Source organism: Caretta caretta, chromosome 5 (genome assembly GCF_965140235.1).
Source record: "Caretta caretta isolate rCarCar2 chromosome 5, rCarCar1.hap1, whole genome shotgun sequence".
Classification (NCBI taxonomy): Eukaryota; Metazoa; Chordata; order Testudines; family Cheloniidae; genus Caretta; species Caretta caretta.
Window position 1 is genome coordinate 65,785,713 of NC_134210.1, and position 16,805 is coordinate 65,802,517.

Here is a 16,805-nt window from a genome sequence, read left to right on the forward strand (position 1 = left end):
GCCTGCTTTTTGCTCCTGTGGCTCTGTTTCTCCCAACCCACACAGAGCATCTGGTCTTTTTCTTAAAGCAGCTGCCCTGACTACTTGCCCTCATGGAGTCGGAGTCCAGCCACAGGGAATCTATGGGAGCATACCCAAAACTACCGCACCCAATGCAGATGCTAATTGTGCATCTGCCTAGCAACAATGACCCAGCCACAACTCATTCCTACCCTCCCCCTCATAAATCTCTTAAAGAGATAGCCCCTATTACACACAGAGAAGGCATTACACACACACTGACGGGGTCACTTCCAAGCTATGGAGGGAAAGACCCGCAGAGCTCCACCAGCAGTTTAGCATATGATTCTTCTCTTGCATTGGTTTTAAAACTGCCGTGAATTAATGGGGCTATATCAGTGTGTCATAAATATAAAGGGAAGGGCAAACCCCTTTGAAATCCCTCCTGGCCAGGGGAAAGCTCCTCTCACCTGTAAAGGGTTAAGAAGCTAAAGGTAACCTCGCTGGCACCTGACCAAAATGACCAATGAGGAGACAAGATACTTTCAAAAGCTGGGAGGAGGGAGAGGAACAAAGGGTCTGTGTCTGTCTGTGTGCTGGTCTTGCCAGGGACAGACCAGGAATGGAGTCTTAGAACTTTTAGTAAGTAATCTAGCTAGGTATGTGTTAGATTATGATTCCTTTAAATGGCTGAGAAAAGAACTGTGCTGAATAGAATGACTATCCCTGTCTGTGTGTCTTTTTTGTAACTTAAGGTTTTGCCTAGAGGGGTTCTCTATGTTTTGGAATCTAATTACCCTGTAAGATATCTACCATCCTGATTTTACAGGGGGGATTTCTTTATTTCTATTTTTATTAAAAGTCTTCTTGTAAGAAAACTGACTGCTTTTTCATTGTTCTCAGATCCAAGGGTTTGGGTCTGTGGTCACCTATGCAAATTGGTGAGGCTTTTTACCAAACCTTGTCCAGGAAGTGGGGTGCAAGGTTTTGGGAAGTATTTTGGGGGGAAGGACGCGTCCAAACAGCTCTTCCCCAGTAACCAGTATTAGTTTGGTGGTGGTAGCGGCCAGTCCAAGGACAACGGGTGGAATATTTTGTACCTTGGGGAAGTTTTGACCTAAGCTGGTAAAGATAAGCTTAGGAGGTTTTTCATGCAGGTCCCCACATCTGTACCCTAGCGTTCAGAGTGGGGGAGGAACCTTGACACAGTGTAAGACTGATGTAAGAGGCCACTCACCTTAATTTTACCCACCCAGTTCCCTGACCTCCAATGTTCCCTCTCATTTTTGACAGGCCATGTGCACAAAAAATTTCTTCTGTGCAAATGTTTGTGCTTCTGTGCAAATTTTTGAGCATGCGGTGTTTTGCCGGGTGCACGGGGTTTAGGATCTGTGTGCGTGCACACACGTGCACAGCTTAGAGGGAACAGTGCATGACCTCTAAATTATTTTGGCCTCAACTTCTGCATTTCTAGCATGGTGAAGAGGGATTACATCCCAGAGAGCAATTTAAAAGCCACAGAGGCTTTTGGAATACTTTGTACCCTTTGTATGTTTTTTTCACCAGCAGGAAACATAGGACAGTTCAAGAGCATTCATGATATATGACAGAAGTACCTCTCATGAGGTTGAAGGTTTTATGTTTTGTTTTTTACTTAAAACAGGAATAGGATGCATTTCTCTTCTTCTGTCAACAAACATGGCCTTTGATGATAAAAACAGCTGGATTTTAGTTACTGGAAAAATGATTCTCCCTCCAATCATTCTGACTGAAACTCTCCATTTAGCCACTTTCACAGCTTGCTCCAGCTGAATGACCATTTCCATTCCATGCAATAACGGCTTGTATTTTCATGGGGGGGAAATTGCGGTGAGAATGATTGATTTTTTTCCTGTGTGTTGGGTTGTTTTGTTTTGGTTTTTTGAGGTTTTTTTTGCAAATCAACTAACAACATTGATATTGATCAGTTTAACGTGGTGTACAGCTTTTGGCCAGCTCTAACATTAACACTCCTGAGACACATTCTCACCCTAAAATAAATCTCTCCCTGGCATTAATGAAACACAGTAACAAGTGAAGTTCATTATATTTGTACAGAGCTTCCCCTTAAGCTAGATTGATAGCATTGTTGCTGCTGCTAGTTTCAAAAGTAGGGGGATGTGCTGCTTTTTATAGGTAGTATGTTGTGATTTTGTTGATTTACATTGCTGATAATGTAATTACCATGTATATGTACCCAGAGGCTTCAGAGGGGAGAGCTTCTTTCATAAATATGGATCTAAATAAATAAGGAAGAAAACACTATGAAAACAACGTACCACTTGAAATAATAAAACTTTGCACTTAGTACCTGTTTAAAATGGCAACCACAGTATTTCCCAGTTACAACAGTGCAGAATCTGAGTTATCAAGTATTTTCCTGCATTTAGAATGGGGAAATGCTGGTATTTTGGTTAATAGTTGTATATGTTAACTTCTGAACAGTGATCACTGCATAATGCACTTTTCATCTAAAGCTCTCACAACATAGTATTACTAAGACTAACTAATGAATCATCACATTGTTGCCGAGAGGCTGAACAACACTTGAGTTGGTTCGCTACCCAGTGTGCTACACCCAATAATCACAACGGGGTGGAGAAGCAGAAAAGTTTATTTGAACCTTCAACTAGGTACAGGGAGATTTGAATCTCAAATCCTGTACACAGAGCAGGAAGTCACACAGGCTTTTATACATCCTTTTTCCCAGCATACTTATCCAATAGCAAGCTGCCCCAAGTATCCATATAGCCAGCCAATCCAGTTCCCAGCTAGTTCCCTGGTTCTCTGTATCATTTGTTAAACTATACATAAAGCTGCTTTATTCAGCATTGTTCTTCCATATCTGCCCTGTTTGGCCTTGCTTAGTTTCAGGCAGTCTGACTCTGCAGCATACTGTTGCAGATCCTCAGCATAACTGCTGTGTGCGCCTCCTGGCGGGGGGGGGCAAGGACACTTGGGCCTAGTACGCAGAGCTGCTGCGAGTGCCCTCCAGGAGGAAGGGGGGGCCAAGGACACCTAGGCCTAGTGCAAGGGGGCTTCATCAACACTCGTGGTCTTCCATCCCTTCGAGTTACCTAGTGGCCATGCCCCAGTGCCCCCAACAACATCCCTGTGGTCTGTAAGTCTTGTCCTGGCCCTCTGCAAAGGTATGACTTACACGCACTAGGCATAGGAAGATGGTATGTAATACGTGTACACACACAATGTATTGAATAAAATAAAAAATAATGCTCTTCTTTCTAAGGAAAGAGCCAATGCCAACTAGAACAAATCTTCCCAAACGTATCTGAGAGAAAAAAATATATCAATAAGCAAATGAACTTTAGCTTCCAACACCCACAGGTTAATTATAAACAGTGAGTAAAAAACAATAATAAAAATTATGGTAGAACACATGAGCATCTTTTTTATTTTTAATATTATGTGCTCTGTAAAATCTCATTGCCGCTTTTCTTGAACATCTACTTGTGCAAAGTCTAGAAGTGGTCCAGTAAGAACTCTAAACTGCATATACTAAAGAAAACAGTTGAGCTGTTGTATCACCACTCTCCAGGTCTCCCATTATGTGGTTATCCAGTACTCAACATCTTTCTGTAACTGTTCTGCCGAGTGCTGTCAGAAGCAACAAGGACCAAGCATAGATAGGAATTCCTCTTAACACTGACAAACACCATCAACTTGAGCCCCCACCCAGAATTTCTGTGATCACTAAAAAGCTTCCCTGAGTGCCTTTACTAGGCAATACTTCCCCATTCACAGCCCTCATTCTATGTATGAAACAAGGGGAACAGAACACTTGGGAAAATGCAGCAACAATATATCCATTTGAATGAGTAATAGAACACTCCCTTCCAAGAAATTTGGCAGTAGTCCATTAAATCAGTCTGCCATCTGCCAGTGTCAATGTCCAATAGGTGTCCCTATATTAAGTTCCTTTCCCGTTTCCCATTCAGTAAACTCCACTCAAGGTTTGGTGTTAGTGAGCAGGATCATCCCAGAGTCCGGAAGAACACTTAGGCAGGCCTATCTCCAGTCACTTGGGATGTGTTGCCTGATTCTGTCCTGAGACTCCATTACCCAGTCCAGCTATAGTGATCTCAACTTTATTTAGCAGCAAGGTCCTTACCAGAGTTCAGTCAGCTCTGCTGATGTTCTCTGTGGTTTCCAGAAAGAATCACCCCTGCATCTTCTTTCATTGCAAGGTTCTTGCAAATGCATCTCACAAACTTCTCTGTCTGCATCATTTCTTGCTACAAAGTCTTCCCTAAGGTGCAGGATCCTTAGAGGGGAATTAGTAGCATGTCAGACCCATGAACAAAATCCTTGCCACAAGCTAGAAGCCCTTTTCCCCTCAAAATCTAAATTCATGTATGGTTATGGTGGCCTCCCAACTGTCACTGGAGGAAATGTTGGTAGGTAGCTCAGGCAAATGAAGCACTATGTGGTAGCACCTTCCTTTTTTCCTCCAGTAGCAGAAATAGAGAGCTGTTTCCCCTCTGGCACTTCTTGTTATAGGACTTACTGATAATATGCATCTCTCTCTAGTGATAGAACATCACTGAAAGAATCTTAAGCTATGTATACACTACTGCCGGATCAACGCTCCGGCGATCGATGCACCAGGGATGGATTTAGCAGGTCTGAAAACCCACTAAATCAATGGCAGAGTGTTCTCTGGTCAACCCCTGGTCCACCTGGAACAAGAAAAGTAAGGTAAATCAAGGGGAGAGTGTGTCCTGTTGATCCAGCATGGTAGACACCGCAGTAAGTCAACCTAAGCTACGTCAACTCAGTTACATTATTCACATAGCTGGAGTTGTGTAATTTAGGTCAATTTACTGCAGTAGTGTAGACATAACCTTATATTGGAATATTCCATTAGAAAAGAAAAAAAAACCTCTTCAACAACCAAATCAAAGAAAGAATTCTCAACATCCTAAGAGCTGTTAAAAAACTCCTAGGACAGCCTGGATGCTGACTTCCCAGCAGGTACAGATTTGTAATTTAGCTAATAAGGAACCATTGAGTAGGAAAGGCCATTTGGCCTGATAAGCCTGTCCTAAGGGGATTTTTCCTTTTTCAGTCACATAGAAAGTTATTTAAATAAAATTAGTTTGATAATGGAAACTGTCAATCAGGGTTGAAGCATTTCAAATATAACATTACTGAAATTAAACAACAGTTGGCGAATGCTGAACAGCCAGTCAGGATCTTTTCCCTGTCCCAGCTGCTTTATAACATAATCAGGAGCTCATGTATTCCATTTATTGAGAAATGAAAAATGAATGCCATGTTTGCAGTGCCAGATACGATTGATAACCCCTGCATTTGGTGTAACTGATATGGTCTCCCTTTTGTACAAGTGCTGCTCAATAGAAAGAAGCAACCTGGAATATAAAGTCATAGCTTGCATTGGCATCTATAGGGTCAATTAGAAATCCTCATTGATTAAAGCATTATCCATCTTAATTTCAAAATAATATTTCTCTTGATAGCTTGATGTGCTAACTGTAGGTTCTTTGTAGTGCCAGTTCTTGAGCTGAGATCACTAACAGTTCAATGCTCTCCTATGATTCTATTGCAATTGCATTTTTAATTTCTTAACAGCCAAATATCATTTTTCCTCTATTTGTAAAGACGCCAGGACTCCTGAAAATGGTGTTTTGCACTGAACCAAAGATTACTGCTGTGCCTTGAAATCATGAACTAGAGTTCAGAAAACTTCTATGGTAAGCATTTGAGACCTATTTTCTTCTACAGAGAATAGCTAAAATAAAAGAACAACTTATTTTCTTTTTTTCAAATTTTAATTTTTCATGATAGACTTAGTTTCTCAAACAGGAAAAAAACAGACAAACCCATAACCTTAAGATCCACTGCTCATCTTTTCCCCAAAGCAGAATAGCAGGTTTTGAAAGTTATGATTGTTCACATACACATACGGTAAATGAGGGCAGAATTGAGCCTAAAGGGATATCTGATGCATATGGGATTATTTTGCATTTCCTAGGTACGTAAGTGGAAGCCTTGATACAGTCTCCACGCTAGTAATATTCCTACAATATATTTTGGGTTCACCCACAATGTTACTTTAAAAAAACCACACATCAGTAAAATTTTTTTTTTTTTTTTTTTTTTTTTGCTTTGGTAAAGTTGAACCTGAGCTTTAAGTCTGAATTTGGTTACAAACTTCTCCACCATGCTAAGAGTGTTTCCATCCAGGGATTTGGTTCAGGGCAGTTTGTAATTTACAGACATTCCATAACCCAGCCAATTACTTAAGGGCCAAATTTTGCCTTCTTCATTCAGGCAAAACCCCCAGCATGAAATCCTGTCTCCATTGAAGCAAATGGCAAAACTTACATTGACTTCATTTGACCTGGATTTCACTCCTATTGTTTGCAAGTAAGAACTATAGGATTTGATCCTAAAAAGATACAATTACTTCTGCAAAGATGCAGTTAAGAAATTATGACACTTGTGGTGCATTTTTTCCTACCACATCATCATCCATTGGATAGCACAGATAGAATTGTCATAGAAATGTGGGCATTAGACAAGACATCATCAAATAAGCATTCCACACTACTTAGGGAAACAAGGATAACATCTTTCTGTAAGACTTTATGTGACATATCAGACTACTGTATTGCTTTTTCAGTTTTATTTCAAAATGTCTTTTAGAGATTCACTTTAAAATTGATGTAGGGAAACCTGCCTACTTGTAAGTGCATAACATTCACAAACTGAAAGTTAACAAACCTCTCTGAAGATTGGATTTTAAAACTTACTGAGCTGTGGGCTCTCCATGACATATGGACATGTTTGTAATTTCCATGAAGATTTGTTTTTACTTGGCTATTGACTTTATAATCAAGACAGTTGTTCAGCTTAAAATGCCTGCATTTAATTCAGCAAACCTGAGCTGTCATATTTCATCTTTGTAGACTCCCAAGCCTGTTATGTAAGATACAGAAAGATATGTTCAAAATCCCAGCAAGCACTACAGGAACAAATATTATTCTTTTCTGTGGGAAATATATTTCACCATTCAGTCAAACCATCCCTTGTCACCGCCCCGTTGCTGATAAGGTCCATTAAAGAACACTAGCTTGTTCCTTATCAGCAAGCACAAACTGGGGGTCAGGTCCTGTGTGCCCTAGAGGCAAAGCTCTGACTGAAGTCAATGGGAGTGTTAGCAGAGTGCAGAACAGGCCTTGTAGTAGAGAAAACTAGACATGCAAAATGAGATAGTGGGGTCTACCAATGCAACCGTATAGGCCCCATTCATTAAGGCCCCTTTAAAAATTGGGATTTGCATGATTGCTTGCTCTCTTGCTCTAGAACATTCACAAAAATGAGGAGCCAGATCCTTGGAGCTACACCAACATACACTAGCTAAAGACTTCACCTAAGATCTGTATCAAATTGGGAAAACCTTGTAAGCAAGATTTAAATAAAAATGGAATCACCGTCTAACCATTAGGGCTGTCGATTAATCGCAGTTAACTCATGCGATTAATTCAAAAAAATTAATCATGATTACTCGCAGTTTTAATCGCACTGTTAAACACCAGAATACCAATTGAAATTTATTAAATATTTTGGAAGTTTTTCTACATTAGAGCTGTCAAGCAATTAACAAATTAATTGCAATTAATCACACTGTTAAACAATAATAGAATACCATTTATTTAAATATTTTGGGTGTTTTCTACATTTTCAAATATAATGATTTCAATTACAACACAATATACACAGTGTGCAGTGCTCACTTTATATTTTTTATTACAAATATTTGCACAGTAAAAAACAAAAGAAATAGTATTTTTCGGTAAACCTAATACAAGTACTGTAATGCAATCTCTTTTACATGAAAGTTGAAATTACAAATGTAGACTTATGTACAAAAAAAACCTGCCTTCAAAAATAAAACAAAGTCCACTCAGTCCTACTTCTTGTTCAGCCAATCACTCAGACAAAGAAATTTGTTTACATTTGCAGGAGACAATGCTGCCCGCTTCTTGTTTACAATGTTACCTGAAAGTGAGAACAGGAGTTCTCATGGCACTGTTGTAGCTGGCATTGCAAGATATTTAACAGTGCAATTCATCGAGCAATTAACTTTTTAAAATCACATGATTAATCATGATCAATCATTGAGAGTCCTACCAAAAATATTTTCCCTATGGGAGAAATCTGGGAGAGGTGCAGCAAATAAGACTGGGAATATACAGTTTAAAACCATTTTTATTTCTAAATATCTCTTCAGTCTCAACCCAAAGGCAAGAAATCAGCAGAAACAGAAGTTAATACAGTATAGAATGCAGTACTGTCAAGGTTCCTCCCCCACTCTGAACGCTAGGGTACAGATGTGAGGACCTGCATGAAAACCTCCTAAGCTTATCTTTACCAGCTTAGGTCAAAACTTCCCCAAAGTACAAAATATTCCACCCTTTGTCCTTGGATTGGCTGCTACCACCACCAAACAAATACTGGTTACTGGGGAAGAGCTGTTTGGAAAAGTCTTTCCCCCCAAAATACTTCCCAAAACCTTGCACCCCACTTCCTGGACAAGGTTTGGTAAAAAGCCTCACCAATTTGCCTAGGTGACTACAGACCCAGACCCTTGGATCTTAAGAACAATGAACAATCCTCCCAACACTTGCACTCCCCCTTTCCTGGGAAATGTTGGATAAAAAGCCTCACCAATTTGCACAGGTGACCACAGACCCAAACCCTTGGATCTGAGAACAATGAAAAAGCATTCAGTTTTCTTACAAGAAGACTTTTAATAGAAATAGGAGTAAATAGAAGTAAAGAAATCCCCTCTTTAAAATCAGGATGGTAGATACCTTACAGGGTAATTAGATTCAAAACATAGAGAACCCCTCTAGGCAAAACCTTAAGTTACAAAAAAGATACACAGACAGAAATAGTTATTCTATTCAGCACAACTCTTTTCTCAGCCATTTAAAGAAATCATAATCTAACGCATACCTACCTAGATTACTTACTAAAAGTTCTAAGACTCCATTCCTGGTCTATCCCCGACAAAAGCAGCATATAGATAGACAGAGACCCTTTGTTTCTCTCCCTCCTCCCAGCTTTTGAAAGTATCTTGTCTCCTCATTGGTCATTTTGGTCAGGTGCCAGCGATGTTACCTTTAGCTTCTTAACCCTTTACAGGTGAAAGGAGCTTTCCCCTGGCCAGGAGGGATTTTAAAGGGGTTTGCCCTTCCCTTTATATTTATGACAAGTGCACACAGTGATTCCACCAGCTATCATTGTTTGATTTCCTCTTTTTAATACAGTTACCATAAAGGATCTACAGTAGCCCTTCACCCCTCTACCTAGGGAAGAAATACTTTTAACTTGATTTTTCAGCAGTGCTGGAGTACAAGAAGGTCAAATGGCTCTCAGGCTCACACTACAGTCAGCAGTTCAGCTACCATCAGAACCAAGGTCATCCTACCTTCCATGCCTATGATCTAGCAACTGGATCACACGGCTGTATAATCTTCATGGAAGCATTAAGGCTGATGATGTCCTTGTGACTGAAATATTTGTCAGCTTCTTTGTTCACTAATTGCTGACTTTGCAAGTACATTTTCCAAGTAGTAATAATAACTTTAATTAGAGAGGATGGCAATGCAGGCCCACATTTTTATCTTAAATCATTTGTATCCCTTTATCTTTGAGACCATTACAGATAGAACTGCATGATTTTTATTTTAAAATGGTTCATGACGTTCTAGCAGAGAGACCTACAATCAAGCAATCTAAACACATGCAACCCACTTTCCTCAACCCTAATATGAAAACAAACACATGCACATAATAAACCTAGGTATTATAAAAGCACCTTATATTAAATTATGTTAAGTCTATGTAAAAGTTTGGAAAGTGGGAGATGTTATGCAAATGATAATGGATCCTAACTGGCATATTTGTGAATATGCTCCACCTAATGTGGATATCTTCTGCCCAGTCAAATCCTTCAATTCCTCACTAATAGTTAATTGGTAACTAATTGGTAATAACTAATTATTACCAATTAGTAATAATAATAATAACTAGTTGGTAATAGAAATCTGTCACACTGGTCCCTATCAAATGAATAGATTCTTACCATTTTCTCCCCTAAACTTCCCAACCTCCACTCTCAATTTTGTCCCATATCCCTGCCCCTCTCTTTCTGGTCCCCCACATCTCATCTTAAGATTTCCCCCATGCACTCCTTTCTCTCTTATGTCATAGTTTCAGGGTAACTGCACCTGTATCCTCCTCTTTGTCATGTACTCCAGGGGTGCCCAGTCAGGTCTCAAGTTTCCAGCCATCACCTGTCACTGGGCAGGGGCACTTGTTCCACTCCCTCATGATCCATGTTTTAATGCTGCACAGCTCCTGGCCTTATATTGTGATATCCCCATCAAGCCAGTCTGATTAAAGGCCAGTGGCCGTGCTTTGCTTTTTTCTCCAACACTATGAACAGTGTTTTACCAGTAGTTATAAATTCCCACACACCTATTTCTAAACAAGCACATTTATTCTGAGGTAAAAGTGTTACAGACAAAACATATAAAAAGAGTAACAGTTCCTATACACATGCTAAAAGCTTATTAGAGGTCACCCATCATTCTTATGGGGCAATAGTAGTTGAAAGTCTTTGCAATCCTTCCTCAGCGACTGGGGCCCGTCTTGGACAGAAGGCCCTGATTGTTGGCTGCATCAGAAAGAAAGCCCTGCGTCAGTTTGAACCCAGCCTTTTTACATCAAAGCCCCTTTCTTTTTCTGTTTCTCTCTGGGAAACCCAGTTTGAACCAGTATATGCAAACCTTTCCAGGGAGTGTTAGCTCTGGAGGTGTTTACAACCGAAGTGATTCGCCTTAATCACCCTGCACTGTTTTTGGTTCCTGGAGGAGCTGTGATAACACTCCCTCCTGCATTTGCATATAATCCCTGACCCACAGTGATATGTGATTTTAACACAATATGGTCTTCAAAGATATTGCAATCCCAGCCATGCAGTATCTGTCACACCCAGATTCCCCCCTTACAGTATATGCCATGGGGACTACTCACATGCTTAAAGTTAAAACACATGCATAACTCTTTGCAGGATCAGAGTCTAGTTGAAAATTTTCCATCAAAACTTTTTTCAGTGGAAATGCCATTGAAACCAAAATGATTTTTTTTTTTGGTTAAAAAAAAAAGCCTTTTGAATAAAGTGTATTCCTTGATGAAAAATTTCTGAACAAAATTTTTTGACATGTTTCCAAAAATTGTTTTGCTGGAGAGAAAATAAATGCTCCCTCTCATTCTTTCACACATGTAGGCTGAACAGCTATGGCGACCACCCGGGCAATGACTCAACAACTTTTTGGCCAAGCACAATTGCCAGCACCACAGCTAGGAAGGGGGTGGGACATTGCAGAGGGAAGGCCCTGCCTGCACACTGTAGTGAGACCCAACAGGAGAGAGCAAGGAGTCACGCCTGGCAGGGGAGGAGCTACGACAGAGTAAGTGCAGGGCGTGCTCACTATCCAACCCCTCCCCCTCACTTTAAATGGCACTCTACAGCCCCTGCTTTCACTGTTTCCCACTTCCAATTTTCCAGTAGAAAAAAACACTGAATAATGTTTCCCACCAAAACTAATTTTTGAAGTTTAAAAATATAGTAAACTTCAAACAAAAAGAACCATGTCTTTCAGAAGTTTTCATGCAATATCGTGGCTCACAAATTGAATATGAGTCACAATGTTATATGATGGCAAAAAAGGTGGATATTCTTGGGTGTATCAACAGCAGTGGCAACTCTAGTTGGAACTAGAGATGCCTCTGCTGGGGTACTGTGTCCAGTTTGGTTGCTACACTAAGAAAGATGTGAACAAATTGGAGAGAGTCCAGAGGATAGCATCAAAAATGATCTAAAAAAAAGTTTCGAAAACCTGACCTCTGGAAAAATTTAGAAAGTGGGTATGTCTAGTTTTGAGAGAAGACTAAGGGGGTGGGGGGAGAAGCCTTGACAAAAGATGATAACAGTCTTCAAATATATTAAGGGCTGTTATAAAAAGGATGGTGATCAATTACTCTCCATCTAAACTGAAGGTAGGAAAAGAAGTAATCAGCTTAATATGCTGCCAGGGTAATTTAGGTTACATATTGAAAAAATTTTCTAACTTTAAGGGTAGTTAAGTACTAGAATAGACTTCCAAGAGAGCTTGAGGAATTCCTGTCTTTGGAGGTTTTTAAGAACAGGTTAGACAACACACCTGCTAGGGATGATCTAGGTTTACTTGGTCCTGCCTCAGTGTGGGGGCTGGACTAGCTGGTCTCTTGAGATTCCTTCCAGGACCACAGTTCCAGAAATCTATAATACACTTACATTTTTTAAACCAGCTCTTCTGTTGATATTAAAAGAATAACCATCTTAAACATTTCTAGAAAATAACATGCTAACTGTACTGGGTTAGGCAGCTGGTGGGCTGTGAATGCTGTTCATCACACTGATCATGATTGACTTGTTGCAATCTTGCGCTCTTCCCATCTGTTTCTTGGGCACCTGTCATCTCTTGTCTTCATTTGTAAGTTCTGCAGGACAGTGACTAAAATTTTGCTATGTGTTTGTACAATGCCTAGCACAATGGGAGCACCGCTGCAATAGGAATGATAATATAAATATGCCTATGTGAACATAAGAACGGCCATACTGGGTCAGACAAAAGGTCCATCTAGCCTAGTATCCTGTCTTCCAACAGTGGCCAACACCAGGCGCCCCGGAGGGAATGAACAGAACAGGTAATCATCAAGTGATCTATCCCCTGTTGCCCATTCCCAGCTTCTGGCAAACAGAGGCTAGGGACACCAACTCTGGCTAATAGGCATTGATGGACCTATCCTCCATGAACTTATCTAGTTCTTTTTTTAATCCTGTTATAGTCTTGGTCTTCACAACATCCTCCTCTGTCAAAGAGTTCCATGTGGAACATAATAAGCAAGCAGAGTCCTCAACAAAACAGAATGAGTGAAATTGGCGAAACTCCCAATGACTTCAATGAGGGCAGGATTTCATCCAAAACTATATTGTACTAATATGGAGTACAGAAATCTTGAGTGTAATTCTCAACAAAACTGAATACAAAACCTAATTGTATCTCCTGTTCTTACACAAAAAACCTTTTTTCCACTAGCGGGGTTATGAAAAGACTCCTTGTTAAAGAAGAAAGGCAATTAGAAAACTAGGTCACAACAGCACAATCAGAATATTTTCTCACTCAAAGTCTGAATCTACTGCCATTGACTTCAGATGAGGATCAGATTCCCTAGTCAGTGTATCCTGATCGGAGACAAGTGGATATCTCTAGAATCACAAATTGGGTGAAATGCTTCTATAGTGCCTTCACAAATGTGCTAAGCCAGAAAATGAGATTCCAGGAATCCCATGTTCAGGGCAGCAAAATTAACAGTACATTATCAGAATTCTGAAGAAGTGTGCCACAACATTATTCAATAGCAGTAACATTAGGCATGTGTCAGTATTATATCCCTGCTTCAAAACTCTGAATGAGACTAGAATATGCAATCATTCACCATTATTCTCACTAACAAATTCATTGCCTAAAGGCCATGATTTTGCAGAACTTAGAATAGGGCATTAGCACAGATTTATAGTCACTCTTATAACCTTTAAGTCCATGTTTTATTACTAAAAGCTCTGTGGGAAGTGCTTATGGAATATGCAAAAAAGCATTAGGTACATTTTATAGCAAAAATTCTTGCATATTGCCAAGGCATAAACAATATTCAGACAACCCAAATTTAAATGAGAACATGTCCATGCATAACAGAGCTACAGTAATATATCATTAACAAATTGTGGGACAATGAGAGTTATTTTATTTCTAATTTACTCTTTCTAAATGCTGAGTGTTTCCCTAAATCAGAGCCTTTAGTACCAAGACTGGAAAGCTCTGTTAGCATGTTTATTGCCTTTATGATCCGGCTCAGTAAATGAGGAGAATGAACTGAGTTTTTGCATCTTTTGTCCACACCAAGAAGAATTAAGTAATAACTACAAAATATATGGTTGGAGTTAGCCAATGTAACTTCTTAGCACTCTGCGGATGAACATATACCATTTAACTCCCTCTAATCTGTTATTCCATTTTATTTTATTACCTCAAACCAGAACCACCCATACATAACTCTTCTCAGATGCCCCAGTGATATCCCTTTCTACCAAAATAATATGCTGCTGAATATTTAAAGGATCTCACTTACTCCTTGGATTGAGACATCAGATGGAAAGACCATAATCGAAGAGTTATGGTGAATCACAAAGAACTGAGTTGTGAGAGTGACTAATGAGATACCACTGGGATCTCTGATGACCATCGTTGCGAGGTAGGTACATTCTGTCAAACGGTGTCAGATCAAGGGGGATTATCCAAATGGGTATTTGACAGCCTAAGTGACCTGGTCTATGCAGTAGCCTGGCAGCTAACAGCATTATGGCCCAACAGTCAGAGTCAGTAAGACTGTCCTTCCAATGCTGGTAGTCTCATGGCCTCCACTATCTCTCCTCTGTTGGCACTCAATAGGGAGTGTTGCGGGTCTCAGCCTACCTGGCTTCTGTGTCCTGGAGTTCTGTCTGCCTCCAACACATGTCTGCTGTCCACAGTGTTCAGTCCAGTCTGAGCTGAGCTACTCCCTGTTATACTCAGGTTTCAGTTGGAGCATGCCCAGCAGGAGTGAGAGGGCATGCCTTTCTCAGCCCACAGCATGCAATTAACCCTGGCTGAATTGGTGCTGGATAGATACAACCATTCTTAGGGTAAAAATTTCAAGAGCTCCTAAATGACTTAGGAGTCTAAGTCCCATTTTAGAAATGACTTAAGAACCTAACTCCTATTGAAAAATGGGTCTTAGGCACTTTTGAAAATGTTTTACCCATATTTAATTTCTTCATTTATGATTTTGAAGATGGGACAAAGAAGATGGGGCAAAGAATATGTTAATGATCCATATTATACACAAGGACCTAGAGAAATGGTGTGTATGACAGAGTAAAGTTCTTCAGAATCTAAGCTTTCATTTAAAAAATAAAGTTTCTAACCTTCATAGAATCATTGATATGTAGGGCTGGAAGGTACCTAAAGAGGGCATGGAGTCTATTCCCCTGCACTAGGACAGGAGGGTTTGCCTGATGACCAGCCCTATTTCCTTTCCATGATCATCATCTTCAGAATCGTATGGCTCTCTCCTGAGTTTATCCTAGCAGATTGACCTTTGAATATCCACTTCCTTAAAATGGCCTTCAGGTCCATTATTGTGTCTCCTAGGCTTTAGGACAACTGAGGAATCTAGGACTTCCCATATAGGCCATACAGTGTTACTCAAACTTGGGTAGATCAAGAATTTTCCCATGCAGCAGGCTAGAAGTCCTGCAGACAAATTACTGTACCATCCTGGAACTGGCTGGAAGAACTTCAATTAAACCTTTTTCCACTGGAAAATGTACTCTGTCCAAAAGATTAACGTCTTGCAATTGTGTCAATTTTGCCAAAATTCCATTGAGGAGAAAAAAATGGGGGAAGACATTCTGATGATGTTGAAACATCCTATTTTGACATTTTTAGTAAGAAACGTTCTATTTTTTCATTTTGAAATGACTTTTCATTTAGAATTTTTCTTTATTCTGTATTATGTACTACACTATAACAATAGGGAAGTAAAAAGTCAGTCAAAACAAAATGTTTCAATTTTCCCCAAATTACTTCCTTTTTAAATGTTGGGGTTTCGTTCAGATTTAGAATTGTCACATTTCAAAAATATGGAAATCCTTTGTAAAACAGTATTTCCAACCTCTGCATGGGTACTATGTACCCTGCAAGTATATTCCTCAACTGAAAAGCTTGAAAGCATCACCAGAGAATGAATTGGTCTGTGAAGCAGGGCAGTTAGCTAAGAAAACTTACTGGAGAAATCACAGAGAAAGGTAGCTATGGAGAGAAGAAAATGGGCAGACAGACAAAAGGAAATGAAAAAAGATTAATTAAACCTAAAAAGTCTGACAGATTTTTGAGGGCTTATCCAAATCAAACTTTGAGGTTCACCCCTGCTATTAGTTATAAAAGCACTGAAAATGCAGTTGGCAGCATTATACCATAAGCTTTCATGTCCCAGTGGGAAGGTTTCCAGTACTTACTTGCTAAAAATTACTAACTGTGAGTTACACATCAGTCAGTCATAGCTGCACGTTTATTGACAAAAATTGTTTCTCACCTGGAAGAGTGTATAAAGAAATAATGTGCACCACATCTGTAAATGCCAGTAGTTTCAATAAATGTTTTCATTGGATATTTATATAGCCTTGTTATTTAAGATTCCCATAAATGGTAAATGAAGACATGTGTTATTCTGCCACAGCATGCTTTACAAAAAGAACTCAGTTCACACACAGAAATGAGTCTAAATCGTTCAGGTTTCCTCCCTCCAACCCCAGACATGAACACTGGTGTGGTAACTGTAGCCAGAAAAGTTGGATGCAGCTGAATCGCCCATATCTCTAACATTTTGCTTTTATAATCCCTAGTTTCACATCAGTAAAATGAGAACACACATGCTGTGTATCCTGGTTTCTTTCTTTGTTTCCCAAGCCATGTGTGTGCAACCAGAGGAATATGCTTTGTTTCGTTTGAGAGTGCTAGCTAGTGTGAACATCAAGTTCTCTGCAACAGCAGGATTGGCAAGTGAAAAAG

The 16,805-nt window shown here is 39.7% G+C and overlaps 1 long non-coding RNA gene across 1 annotated transcript in view; it reads left to right on the top strand.

Annotated features, from left to right (window-relative positions):
- The first annotated feature begins 5,679 nt into the window (after window positions 1-5,679).
- Window positions 5,680-16,805, top strand: part of LOC142072014 (uncharacterized) — a 30,968-nt gene continuing 19,842 nt past the window's right edge. The window contains exons 1-2 of the long non-coding RNA XR_012668297.1: window positions 5,680-5,771; window positions 14,234-14,448. This is a non-coding gene — a long non-coding RNA (uncharacterized LOC142072014). The remainder of the gene's footprint in view (window positions 5,772-14,233; window positions 14,449-16,805) is intronic.